We start from the raw sequence: 14,693 nt of genomic DNA, 5'->3' as shown, positions 1-14,693 counted from the left end.
AATGCCCACAGTCTGTTGTTACGCCTTAAAAGTTACTCAAAATTTAAGTTGTCAAAACAGCCACAGCTTATAGTGGTGCTTCTAAGGTGACCACGACATCCAGTTTTTCAGTATTGCCAAAATAGAAGCACAAAAACGGAAAACTATGTGCAGCAGTGTTTCTGTTGTTTTAATACTAATACCATACTAAAGTAGGTTGTGCCTTTTTTGCGGTCAATGGCGCCACAAAGTAACTAATATAGCTGCAACAAATATTAAAATAAAGTTTGGTAAATAATACCTAATTGGTGCACCTATATAGTAGTCCTGCGAAACCTCCACAACGCAACTTACCACATCGACAAGTTGCACCTGCATGTTTCAATATGAAAGACAAACCTTTTGTTTAACAAAAATCAGTGTAGGCTAGTCAACATAAAAAAGAACGTATTTATTAAAGCAAGACAATATTGAAAATATAAACACAATTGAAAGAACTAAAACATAAAAGCAGAAAAACGTCGTTAGAGGTGAGCTTAAGCTAAAAAGAACAATAGACAAAAAATACCGTTTACAAATTTGGATCGACGACGCAACCTAAGAAAAGACAACTAAAAATCAAAACAACTTATAAAGATGTTACAAACGTAAATTTTAAAATATTTTTGTTACAAATGATTACCCTTTTAGCTGGAATGTTTTCGCTTAGCAAAGTTGTATTACAAAATTCCTCTAGTGTCAGACGTAATGAAAAGAAATATCAACACAGTATCGAACATTCTTGCCGAACAATCCCTAGTAGGTGTTCAAGCGATTACGCATTCGGCGAACGAACTGCGAATCGTTCCTTTTTATAGTAACACGATTTGCAAATTGCGCTGTTATGTTGCAATCTTCAAAAAATCGTACCATGTAGGCTTCTGCCGCTTCGTGTAGCATCATAATCGCGGTTCGTTCCCAGTGAGTGACCAGAGGTTGAATTTTCGTCTGAACCTCACGCACCTATGAAAAATATTTCTCGGGTAGTATTTAACCTTATGCGTCTTATTAAACTAAAAGTGAGGAAGGCTCGTAACTTTTTTTTTGCTACTTCCGTTTAATAATACTGTATTTTATTTATAAACGTATTGGTGCTTTTGGAGGTTTTTGACAGTAAATGCATATATTTTTTATTTGGTTAGGGCGAGCTATCTATATTAGGGTTTTCAAAACATATCACTCGCCCCTAGAACAGTGAGCAGAGGGGGTGGGGGTCGCGAAGGCCGGGAGAACTATTGATATAGAATAGGAAAAGTACACAATTTCGTCTGATTTATTAGAAAAATAAAATGTAAAATTGTGAGGAACGATTCAGTCCCTTTCAAAACTTGTTATACATTAGTAAAATATAGAGCTGATAAGTTATTTAGGTATAATGATTAGCCTTGACGTCTTCAAGGTGTTTTTATTGGTTATTGCTTCTTCTAAAATGATACTAACGGTTATTTTCTCGTTAATAATAGTTTTCCTTTCAAAGTTAATTTGATTAAGCTTTTTCACGATAAATAGGCTTTCTTTTCAACAAACCAATATTTAAAAAATGCTATTAAGTTTTTAACTTTAATCCCCTGTGTCCAAGATAAAAGTTTGGGTTGTAAAACATACATTACTTTTAAACTTTTAATAACACGGCAATACGCAAACAGTTTGTTTGGCGTTTTACCGCAGTTAAAATTACAACACATTTTTAACACTTGCTGAAAAAACAGAAACTCGAAAAAATATTTCGGGGCATCTCGGGCCTGCATTTAGTACGCCTTTTAATACATAGAAGTTCGCAATGACAGGTATAAACTCGGCTGTTATTGCGCAGTGACAGGTGCCAGTGACAGGCTATATTAAAAAGTCACGACTCCTGCCGCTAAAAGCACAACGCTGTAGAGTTTATTCTTCGCTTTTGCGTTGGTTTAGTGATAATATGCGAGTCGAAAAATATGTTACTCAGGATATGTTACCTTAAGATAACTGTATTTAAACTGGTTAAAAAACGATCTGTAATTAGGAGCTTTGCCAAAGGTAGGAAAGATATGGGACAGGGTTTCTCAACAGGGAACATGAGGAAGTCTTCCGGGGACTAGAAGCATATACTAGTTTAGTTATTCGCAAGTTAACTCAATATGTACTTTCATTAGGATATATCCCTTGTAACGTCCCATGACTAATTTATTCGGAAAAATAGGCAGGGGGGCACAAACTGTTAAAAGCCTATAGAAGGGGCGCTACAATCAAGGATGAGAACCAATCGTACAACCTAAAAATGTTTTCTTAGGAAAAAAATTCAAAACCCTTTGTTACATTTAAAGCATAACAAAGTATTGTGTATTCGCAATATTTCTGTGGAGCCTAGTGGTCCACACGTGGCAGGTCAGGGCCGGTGGGGTCATACTTACCAGCGTCTGGTATTTTGCTAGTATTAATCTATCGATATATGTATTTTATTAATGTTAGCATAGTATTTTAGGGTCAAGGACAATTTTAACAGATCGTTTCAGCAAAGCAAAACTATATTATAGTCACAGTTAAGATAAATTAAGTTTTGCCACAATGTATCTCGTGTTCTCATTATTTATATTGCGTCATATGGAGCAGGGCCTATCCACATCGCAAGGTACCAAAACAAGCAAAGAAAAAATCGTTTACGTGGGCAAATATACGTTTCACGGCGCTTTTAAACTTAACCATGGTGTTATGGGTCAAACAAACTACTCAACTGCAACTCCATATAACAAAAGTTTTTTGCAAGTCTGGTCTAATCAATGCTTAACCCCGCTTGTAAGCCGCGGTGTACTGCTGCGTCACTAAAGGTTGTCATGTGCGCCGCAGCTAAATGAAAAACTATTCAAAAGTAAGAAAACATCAATTTTGCACTTTCTCTTTCAGCTTATCTCTTAGACTTAGAGCATACAGTTCTTTAGATGTAATGCAACTATAATACGTTTTTAGACCAAACTTGCAAGCAATCCAAGAGAACGCCGGTATACCCTAACAGTGGCGCTAGCTTGATGTCCACTACGTCTCCAAGAGGATCTACAAGTGTGCCAACTGTAATTTTTCCTTGTTACTTCGTACTGAGTTTTAGTTGTTTCGTTTCCAAAAAAAAAAAAAAAATTTTTTTGGGTGTCCGGACCCCCCTTTTTGTTAGTGATATTATCGTTTTTTGTTCGTTTTTGTCAGGGTTTCACTCACCGTCCTAAGCGACAATGCTTTTAATGCGTCTTAAGCTAATGCAAAACCAAAATCAAAGGCAAAACACCATTTTTCTTTTCTTGTCTGGTCGACCGTAAACGCAGGATTTTTTTCTCTATCGTTATTCGTTCGGGTTGGTTGATCAGCAAGTGTGTTTGACAATTAAAAACAATATATCAAGCGGTTTTCGTTTTTTTTCAGCTGATGTTCCTCGCTGTTCGCTGTCTGCGTTAATATCCGTGTGTGTAAATCTGCAAGACGTGCTTGTATTTTAGCTGACTTGGCACACAGCTCGGCGCAGATGTTGCGCTAATCGAATGACACCCGGGAAAATGATATTCGTTTAATATTGCAGGTGGCGAGAGACGTGCTTGCAATTTAGCGCACTCCCGTACATGGATCTACCAAAATCAATCACACATATTTCACGGTCTTGGTTTAGTTTCTCGCCTAAAGTCAACAATTGCATATGAAACAGTTTTGCAGCTGGCGCCTGGCAGGATTGTTGACGACGCACCTGTTCTTTGCGTCTAAAGTTTCGCTTTTGCTGGACGTTAATGGCCGGTTTTGAATTTTCAACTTAGGGAATTACCCGTTTTTATTTAGTTATGACGTCATTACAATCACTATTTTATGACGACATTAACGTCAGACGGAAAAACGGGGAATTCCCTAAGTTGAAAATTCGTAACCCACCTTTTTTGGATTTCTGGATACGCTCCTGGTCGCATCATACGGCTTTTTATTCCAACAAATAAAAATATAAATATATTGTGCGATATTGACCCAAGAATGAAAATTCACAAACTCGTACGTTGTTTTGCGAAGTCTACCTCAATTTTGCTTGGTTAAACATACTGAAAAAGCCATTTAGCTTTGGCCATAAATCACTATTTTCTGTTGTACTGTACTATACCAGGGTAAGTATGCTGAAGGCGCGTGTTTTGACGTCAAAAAAATATAAAAACAAACTAAACCGGTGACCTTTTGAAAGGGATATGTGCTTTAACCTTTTAGGGAAATATAAAAAAATTTCTCTCAACTTATCCAAAAATTTTTTGAAAATTTCTCTCACTTATACAAAAATTGTTTTCGCGCTTTTTAATCTGATTTTTAGCTGCATGTTTGCACACAAGTTCGCCCCAAAATAGCTATGTAAAGGTTGGTTCACACTAGACGCGTCTGGCACAAAACGCTAGCGTCATCCAGTTCACATTGAACACGTTGCCAGCGTTAACGGCAAAATTCCTTTCTTCTTGCCAAAAGCAACTGAGTGGAAATATTTCAATTTTCCGCAACCGAAAGCGTTTTCACGCTTTTGGCGTCGTCGTTTTTCGGTAACGCAAAACGCGTCTAGTGTGAACCAACCTCCCCAGATTGTACTTTGGCAAGCCCTTATGAGTTTGTTGATGTCACAAAACATTTGCGCCTACGCCGCAACTTGTTAACTAATTTACTTGTTAATAAACTTGTTTATCGCCCAAACACGGGAAGGTTGATGATACATTCTTTAGGGGAACGCAATAATTAACTTTAGAAGCGACCAAGAAACAAAATAAATTAGGTCAAAAATGATTGTGACCAGAAAGCTTGCAAAGTTCTGCCAGCCTGCTTTGTACCATCTATAGGTCATTTCAAGGAAATCTTTTTAAAACAACTGCATTTATTTCGCGTTTTACACGAATGTTATTTGTTTTATGCATATTCTTGTACAACATCGAGTAAAATGTCCTTAATCAGGTTGAATTTTTGGCCAATTTTACTCAAATGTATGATAAATTTAACGCCCTTCCCGAGCACGTCTTTTTCTAAATTCAAATAATGATGTACCTTTCATGCGCACCAATGACGTAACTTTCATGCGTTAATAACAACGTTTCTTAAGCAGGATAGCTTTAGAAGTTTGTTAATCTCTAATCTCTATAATGGCACCATTTGAGTCGCCAATCGCCATGCCCCCCACAGATAGATTTTAGATCATGGGATAAAATATTATAAATCACCAGCATGGTCAAATAAATAATAAAAGGTTTCTTACAAGTCGACTGAATGGTAGCCGCCGAATACAGAGTCTTGTGCTTTCTTGAAGAGCCCTCACTTGTGCAGCTACACCCGTGTTCAATGGGATCCTTGACGCCATTGATTTTTGTTTTTGAACATCTAAATGTAATGTCACAACAATTACTAATCATTAAAGTCTGTCAAAAAGAAATGAATTTAGAAAATGACATGGCAATATATCAGTGGTTCCCAAACTTTTTTCGCTTGCGGCACACTAAAAAAATCTTAACTATTTCGTGGCACACTTTTAACAGAACAACATATAGAGTCTATTTGGGCCTTTATTTTTACCATTAAACAATAGAGTGTTTTTACATCCGCCCTTAACACACGACAAACTATATTCAAATGTCTTAATATTAATACCTGGTAAATTGAAGTTTAAAATGCTTGCGTCTATGCCTATTGGGGAACACACAATAAGACCTAAAAAGCAACAATACCTAAAGCAGAAAAATTTATAAAAACCATAGTATTAGGACCAACGACATAATATAGCCGAATACGCAATAATATCCAGTGCAGCATAAGATCAAAATCGTCTGAATAAGACCTAAATCTGTCGGAATAAGGCCTAAATTCATCGGAATAAGTCCGAAATTCATCGCAATAAGTCCTAAATTCATCGGAATAAGGCCTAAATTCATCGGAATAAGGCCTAAATTTATCGGAACAAGGCCTAAATACATCGGAATAAGTCCTAAATTCATCGCAATAAGGCTTAAATTCCTCAGAATAAGGCACAAATTCATTGGAATAAGGCCTAGATTCATTGGAATAAGGCCTAAATTCATTGGAATGAGGCCTAAATTCATTGGAATGAGGCCTAAATTCATTGGAATGAGGCCTAAATTCATCGAAATAAGTCCTAAATTCATCGGAATAAGTCCTAAATTCATCGGAATAAGGCCTAAATTCACCGGAAGAAGGCCTAAATAACGCCCGAACCTGTGGGTAGAGGGTATGAGACAATCGGGGGCTATCGGTCTAGCATCGGCCGTTATGGAGACTACGTTTGGACGCCCTAGTCTGACCGGCGCCGTTAGGGTGCCGCTGTTTTGGCACCGGATTTTAAGTTTTGTTTAGGGTTATTGGTGGGTAATGGGTGGGGTTAGTGTTGAAATTATTAGGGGAGTTAGTAATGTATTTAGGGGTGGGGTTAGGGGTTAGTTTAAGTGTTGTTTAGGCCTTATTCCGACGAATTTAGGATTAATCCCGATTTAGACAGTATTAATACCATTAGGTATTAGTCCTATTTTGGCCTTATTCCGAATTGTGTTTTATTCTGACGTTGGTGTTGTTCTTATCTCGGTCTTATGGCTGGAGTCCGCCTATTGGTAATACAAATACTCTCTTTTCCGAAATTACAAAAAGCTTCGCGGCACACTTAGCGGCAAACAGCAATCTCTCGACTGCTTAAATGAAGCAATGCACTGCTTCATGCAACATTTAATTGTCTAAATTGTTGTAATCCTTATATGTAAAAACTTGTAACAAACATTTTTAATTATTTTTTTCCCATTTTAAAGTACAATAATCACACTAGTCATTACCTATGTAACATTGCATATTTTAAAAGTAACATCTATTTATACCGATACCTCTAATAAACAGGTAAACCACCTTTTTTATATGGCCTTTCTCCTTTGCGTTTCGCCGATCCAAATTTCTTCGATTTTATTTTTTTAACTGGAGATCTTGATGGCCCTTAGTATAAAACAAAGAAAGTCCCAATAATTTTTTTTTACCAGGAGCAGAAAAATGCTAAAGTTTGGCTTGAAGGTAGATTATAAATTCTAAACTCCTATCTAACCTTTATTTTTGAAAGTTTTATGGTTTGTTTGTTGAGTGTTTGTTCATTGAAACAAACAACCTGTCAAAATGCTTAATTCCACTTTAGCTGTGTGCAATTTTTTTGTGAAGAGTGTGCTTTTTTCTGAAGAGTGTGCCCAGCTTATAAAATATTACTACTTGTCTGTTTTGCTTTGTAATCTTCCAGATTGAAAGTGGAGAGCAATAAATTGAATAACATTAAACAATATATACACATTTTTATTGACTAAAATTTTCAATAGCTTCAAAACAAATAGAAAATAGATGATCTTACACAAGAGTTAAACACCATATTATGTAATAGCCAAGGCCACAATGGCTTTTCAGATTTTATTTACCCTTCCAAAATTGGCTATTTACTTAATTAATAAAAGGGTAATTTTGTGCAGTGCTTACTTGATAACTATGTACAGCTACAAATGTGCAAAGTAGAATATATTGATGTACTATGCCGTTTATAGAAGGTAATATGAACCTCTAATGAATTATTATTTTATTTTACTGAGAAAAGGTTGCTCATTATTGTACACACTCAAGTGGAAATTTTGAATTTAGCCTGTTTCTGTGGCGAAATATTTACAGTACTTACTGTATGTGGAGCCAAGTAGTGGAATGTCACTGTTTTTTCCGGGAACCAACTACTTGCAGAATCATTTTAAGGTGTCAAACAAATGCTATAAGGTTAATGTGTGATGTCAGGAGCAGAATTTCACAATTTCCTAAATGTGATAAGTTGCGAAATGAACATTCTATCGTAAAACGCACTATCCAAAAAAATGGCACAAATAACATAGTACACATGTTGCCCCCATGAAGGCTTTATCGAAATTAGTCGGCCTAATCATGATTTCCTTGTATGCAAGTCCAGGCTAACTCCGGCTAAACCCAGACATTTGCTCTACCAACTGAGCTATGCAGGCTCAGTGGGAGCTGGCCGAGAAACAACCAAAGAACTGCAAATTGTTTTGTGATTAATTTCTTTTTGTCCTTAAAAAGTGCATATTATGATTGACAAACACTTGATCATGCTGTCCGGTGGTTTTACAATTTTAGACAGAGCGACAAACAGTTTAAAATATATATTATAAATAAGGTTTTGGAAATACTTAGATGGCGCCTCTATTAGAAAGAGATTTATTTTCATAATTTATTTACACTTTAAGAAAAAATCTAAACATCTCCTTAAATAATAAAAATGCCCACTCATATGGGTTTGAAAAAAAAACGCTATTTTGTTTGATCTTTAATTATCTTTATCACATGGTTGTAATAACAACACATAAATTTATATGCTGTATCCACTTACCTGGTAGGTCGTTGTCACTCTCAGATTCATGATCAATATCACTGGAGCTTGCGGATGAAAGGCTTGGCAAAGGTCTCCTGTCTTTAAACCAAATATTTAAAATCAGGGGTTAAGGATTTAGCAGCACTGTAAGAATGCAATGTCTGTATAATGCAGGAAATTATTAACCAGATTAAAAGCATCAAAACGGTTAACACATTTCTAATTGGCGCAAAAAAAGTTGAGGAGCACTGGGCCATTCCATGTCAATTCACACAGTCAAGAAATTCAACCTCTTCGATTTTCCTTAAATTTTACAGACCTTTTCACTATCCTATATGATAAACCCCTGCAGAGTTTGAGCGTAATTTTTGAGATACGTGAGAGTAATGAAGCATTTAGTTTGGGGTCTGCAGAGTGGGCGCAATTTTTCTATTTTTGAACATGTTTGAGGCCCTATTACTTCTAAACTGAAAAAGGTAACAACCCAAATTATTTTACAGGTGAAGAAAAAAGTGGGGTCCTTTTAATAACCTGGTTACCCATGACCCCAGTGAAAATTTGCACTGAAATTTTGTTCACATATTTACTAAGATATGACAAGTCTATCATGCAAAATTGATCCATGGTTCTCAATGTTTTCTTATAGAAATTGTGTGGGAAGAAATTCAACCTCTTCGATTTTCCTTAAATTTTACAGACCTTTTCACTATCCTATATGATAAACCCCTGCAGAGTTTGAGCGTAATTTTTTGAGATACGTGAGAGTAATGAAGCATTTAGTTTGGGGGGGGTCTGCAGAGTGGGCGCAATTTTTCTATTTTTGAACATGTTTGAGGCCCTATTACTTCTAAACTGAAAAAGGTAACAACCCAAATTATTTTACAGGTGAAGAAAAAAGTGGGGTCCTTTTAATAACCTGGTTACCCATGACCCCAGTGAAAATTTGCACTGAAATTTTGTTCACATATTTACTAAGATATGACAAGTCTATCATGCAAAATTGATCCATGGTTCTCAATGTTTTCTTATAGAAATTGTGTGTCAAAGTTTGGACAAAAAAGCCAAAAATCACAAATGAAAAAAACTTAAGTGACTTGTAAATGTGTTTTTGACAAATGTTCCTTCACAAACCAAATGTTATACCTAATAAATGTATTGTACTACTTGATAACTGCAATGTTATACTATTTTTCGGCCAGATTACTGTATAATTTTAAAAAATATTCATGCATTTCTCGCCATGCACACTGCCGCATTTGTTGTGCTATGTAAAAACCTTATTTTCTGGAATGGTAATGAATTTACACCTAGCAAACTATAACTCACTTTTATCCAATTCAAAATTGTGAAATAATAACTCGATTGTGATATAGATGCTGACATAATTACATTTGGCAAGAGTTTCGATAAATAAAGCCAATGGGGGTGAGGCATCAAAAGTTTGAAAACCCCCAAAATAGAGGTTGTCAATTTTTTAATTTAAATACAATAATATTGTTTAATGGTATAAACAGTTAGACAAACACACCAGTTTTATATCTTTCATAATAAGGTACAAGCAACAGGCTCATACTGATGAAGAAAAAAATCAACTGAACATCTGTAAAGCCTGGATGACTTTGTTGTGTATTTGCAGTTTTACTTTGATTTTACTTCTTTATTGAGGTAAAAAAGCAATCATGATAGTCGTCATTCCCGTTAAATAGACAGGTATGACATTCCCATCGGCATATCAAGGATGTAGCAGGCCATGCTTCTCCTAAGGCTTAAACTATATTTTGGGCTGTTTTAACTATGTAAATGCAAAAAATTTTCACGCCTCGTTTCGCTATGGTTGTGTCTCCGAAGCATATCTATTCAGCCAAAAATCACTATCCATACTATGGTATGTTGTACTTCACTGTGTGACTCTAATTTCAACAAACAATTTTCTATTAACTTTGGTATAACTGTTACGTGCGAACTTGACTATTACGATAATACAAATGAGCTACTTGGATCTCAAAAATTGGTGTATTAGATAAGAAAATCTATTGACAGTAACCAATGCTAAACCGGTTCCGTGATCTCAAAATTTAGAGAGACGGTTCTATAGAACCGGTGCGAACCCGCACAATCCAATCACTGGCCGCATCCTATTTTAATTGTGAGAAAGTATTTACTGGACGCATTTTATACCATTTCAAATAAAACACTCATTCACAGTCACGTAGATCAGTGCAATGATTTATAACAGGGTTGTGCATCCTTTCATACTGCCGACAAATATGTGTATTCGGATTAGACCACGGGCCACTTGTATATTTCGTCGACCACCTGTTAGTGACCACCACAAAATGAAAACCGTTTCGTTTTTAGTTTTTTGCGAATCAACAAAAACATTTTAAAATCGGGACCCCGAAATCCATTCTCCAAGTGTGACATTACTTAGTCCTGAGTGATGAGGGGATTTCATGAACCCCAGTTCGAGAAAAACTCGTTCACACACGTATGTTGAACCAAACAATGCCATCTATGAAGCGATAAATTTTCTCAGTTGTGAAAACTAATTTAGATTGAGATGTTTGTGGTAAAAAACCTACTTTTTAGCTGCGCAGAGAGAAATTTGTTTCTTGTTTTTTACAAATCACATGAACATTGAAATTGATTAAAAAGCAATTAAATTTCAAATGAGCGAAAAAGATTAAACGGCACATTTTTATGAATTAGAATTAGCTTTACGGTTAAAATGACCGTTGGTGGCAATTTAAGATAAATCAGGCAGTGCAAAATCAGCAAGAAATAGTCAAGGGACAACCAACCCACATGCTAACAAGTTAGTCTACAATCTACATGTTTCCCATGTCACATATAATATATCGGGCTTATTGCAAAAGGTTGCATATTATTTTTACAATAAATACCCTATTTAACCTGGGCACTGCCGGGTATTTCGTCTAGTATTTAAATAAAACTGAATTCTGCCATACTGGAATTTCTGAAACATATATTTTATTTAACATCTTCTAAAATGACTGACTTTGATTCAGAAAGAAAAATTTAAAGAATAATCTAAATTAACTCAAGCAATTCATCCAACTCTGAGGCCAACCAATATTAATCCAATATCACAATTAGGGATGTTCAAAGTAGAATATCGAATCCTTGGATTCGAATCCAAATGAGATTCGAATCCAATTCTGCCGTTTATTTCGAGTAATTGGAACCGATATAATTTAATGTTTTCCCGCCGATTGTTGCGCCTAATTGCACAAACGCGTGTGGTAAGTTGGCCTGTCGCCGCGGCGACCAATTTATAGTGCTTGCTTTAAATGTAACCTGGTAGTGCAGTGTCAGCGATTTTTCGGGCCACCAATTACCGCGTCTCGTGATAACGTTCGTCTAATAATTAAGTGTCAATCAAGCGTTATTGGGCGAGCGATCAACGTGTAATGTCTGGTGTGGAGTTCGCAATTTTTCTAAATGCGTTATGTTGCAAAAGTAGCATTACGTTGTAAAACGTGCAAAAATGCGCTATATGGTTACTTAAGGTCAACTTTAGGCCAATATTCAGCGAGGTTTTGCAGTTATGCGCAGTGTAATTGTCAAGAATTCGTTAAGTCAATAGTAACTTTGTATTCTTTGCAGTACATTATTTGACTGCATAACAGATTATGTTAGTAAAAAAATAAGCCCCAAGACCCGACAATGCTTAAAAAAACAGGACCGAATTGCTTAAGACTTTTGTGTGCAGTGTGCATTTTGTGTGCAGTCGCACGATTGGCAAAAATATAAGTTTTGGCAAACCTGGACAGTTGACATATTACAGTTTACACAACTGCTTCAAATGACAGTTGTTAAGAATGTTAAACATTTGGGAGATTTTTTTTATTATAATGTACCCATGTTAGCAAATTGTTTGGGCGATTTATAGCTGTGATTGTGGGCCCTGTAGGGTAGATTAAGATTAATCTCTTCCCCAAACAAAATCGAGGTTAAATAATTAAAATAATTTAATAAACATACTAGAATTCGCTATTCTGGATTCGTTATTCTAGATTCGAAACCTAGTATTCTAGAATACCTTGGGATTCTACTTTGAACATCCCTAATCACAATCTACAATTAAGCACATATAATATAATTATATTTATCTTGCAGAAATGTTGTACATTAAACAGGGGAGCACAAATCCATCTAAGTTTTACTTACTTGGTTTCTGTGTTGTTTTTGACATTTTGCACTTGTTGTCTTAAAGTATTTCAATTTTTTTCAAACGTTTAAATATATGATGTACACAAATATTGTATGTACTAGATAATAAAAAAATAATTATTACCCTATTACAAAAGTGCTATACAGCATAACTTGGGCGAACAAGGATGAAGCGATGCAAGTCAATTGCTCATCCAGTTAAGAAACTTTGAATATTGAGCAGGGTGGATTTTTATTCAGCTTAAAATTGTGTTGTTAATTAAGTAACTGCTAAAATTTGTGGATTGTAAATTAATTACTTCCAAAAAAAACTTTAAGTTTGCACAACTGAATAGATTTTACAAAATATGCAGCTGCGACCGCTTTTTATATAGTCTTAATTAAAGATACCAGAGGGGTTATTAATAAATTTAATCTTTTTATGCAGATTTGTTAATCAAATTAGTGTATTTTCGAAGACCTCATGGTGCCCTAATTTCCGTAGACCTTTTTGCTTAGAACTGCACTAATTTTTGACGTATCCGTGCGGAATCTGTAACCAATTTAGATTACACAATATTTTTTGGGCTAGTCTTGAAGCCTACCACAACGTGAATTATTTGGATTAGGGGGCGGGTTAGCGTTTTGGGATAGGTTGGGTCAAGTATTCTTATAATAAAAATTTATTGAATATAATAATACTTGACCCACCCACACCCAAAAGCTAATTCGCGCCCAACCCAAAATAATGTGCGTTGATTCAATAATTGTGGTAGGATTCTAGACCAGCGACATATTTTTTATAATAATCTAAAAAAACACATCTAACATCTAGATTCTAGATTGTATAATCCTACATCGAGTCAAACCTAAACATCTAGATCTATATTAAAGAATGGCAACTATGCTTCAAGCGAATGTTTTTAAAAATGGCGCGAAAATGCGGCAGTAGGATAACACAGTCCTTATAAAGATGAGGGGGATTCCCAACAATAAAACTTCGAATTATCCAGGACGTAGGCCGTGTTGCGTTTGCGTGGAGGTACTTTAATATTTATGCAAGACATTATAACTGTAGCAGCACATTGTTTATCACAAATAATTCGTTTTTTATCGCTGTTAAAGTGTCGTCATGGATAATATTTATAAAAAGCCCATTGCCGACATTCTAGCAAGATCATCATATGTTTTAAAGCGTCATTCTGTAAACATGGCATATTTTTAGCAGTGTTGTAATGACTTAAGTTAATGACTTGAATTGACTTAAGTCTTTTGGGGAAAATGACTTGACTTGACTTAAGTCTTTTGGGCAAATGACTTGATTTGACTTAAGTCATTTGGACAAATGACTTGGGTTAAAATAAATTGTTTTAATTACGGTAAGCAATTATTTATAAAATTGCGTTATTTGTCCCAATCTATGCACATAAAATAATTTGCTTGTTATATGTTGCTTTTATGTTATTTTTTTACTCAAGTTGCTCATAATAATCGGAGGAGTTTGTTGTTTTTCATAATTTAAAGTTTTATTTTTTTGACAAAGGCTGGACTTGAAGTTGACATGCTCTAGCTATGATATAAATGGGACTTGACTTGGGCAACTGGTGACTTGGACTTGGACTTGACTTGTTATTTATTCAAAAAGACTTGACTTGGACTTAAGTTATTTTACGAATGACTTGACTGGGACTTATGTCATTTCAAAATGACTTGTTTACAACACTGATTTTTAGTATTAGATATACGTTGGCTAGTTCCGTTGCATTGTTTATCATTTGTATGAAGTCAGGGCTTTTGTTTAAACCGTATTTCGGGCAAAAATTATATATTTTTTTCGCGTCAAAAAAGCTGTAGAAGAAGGCAGAGTGGCAACGCCCTTTATCACGTGTTAAGGTGTTATGTAATCAAATATAGTAAGAATTGATTCAATGGAACATGCACACCTATGTGTGTTAATAACTGAGATCTAGCCCTTATGAAACTGCTTTTTGACCAACGATTACGGCTTACGTATATCTGTTGATCTATGATGCAAGCAGGGCAGACTAGAAAAACAACTAGCCTGCAGTGAGGTTTGAACTCACGACCTCCGGTCAAGCCGGGACCGTCGCTCTACCAACTGAGCTATGCAGGC

The 14,693-nt window shown here is 35.5% G+C and overlaps 1 long non-coding RNA gene and 1 other non-coding gene across 2 annotated transcripts; both read right to left on the bottom strand.

Moving 5' to 3' along the window:
- Positions 1-409: 409 nt before the first annotated feature.
- On the bottom strand, positions 410-6,974 carry LOC146140563 (uncharacterized). Its single transcript, XR_014501369.1, has 3 exons — positions 6,889-6,974; positions 5,243-5,364; positions 410-981 (listed from the first exon to the last, which is right to left on the bottom strand). It is a non-coding gene; the product is annotated as an uncharacterized LOC146140563 (long non-coding RNA).
- A 7,644-nt stretch (positions 6,975-14,618) lies between these two features.
- On the bottom strand, positions 14,619-14,693 carry Trnaa-ggc (transfer RNA alanine (anticodon GGC)). The gene has a single exon. It is a non-coding gene; the product is annotated as a tRNA-Ala (tRNA).

The sequence above is a fragment of the Ascidiella aspersa genome, chromosome 6 (assembly GCF_963924565.1).
Source record: "Ascidiella aspersa chromosome 6, kaAscAspe10.2, whole genome shotgun sequence".
NCBI classification, from domain to species: domain Eukaryota; kingdom Metazoa; phylum Chordata; class Ascidiacea; order Phlebobranchia; family Ascidiidae; genus Ascidiella; species Ascidiella aspersa.
The sequence above is the reverse complement of the archived record's forward strand: the minus strand, read 5'-3'. Positions and strand labels throughout refer to the sequence as shown.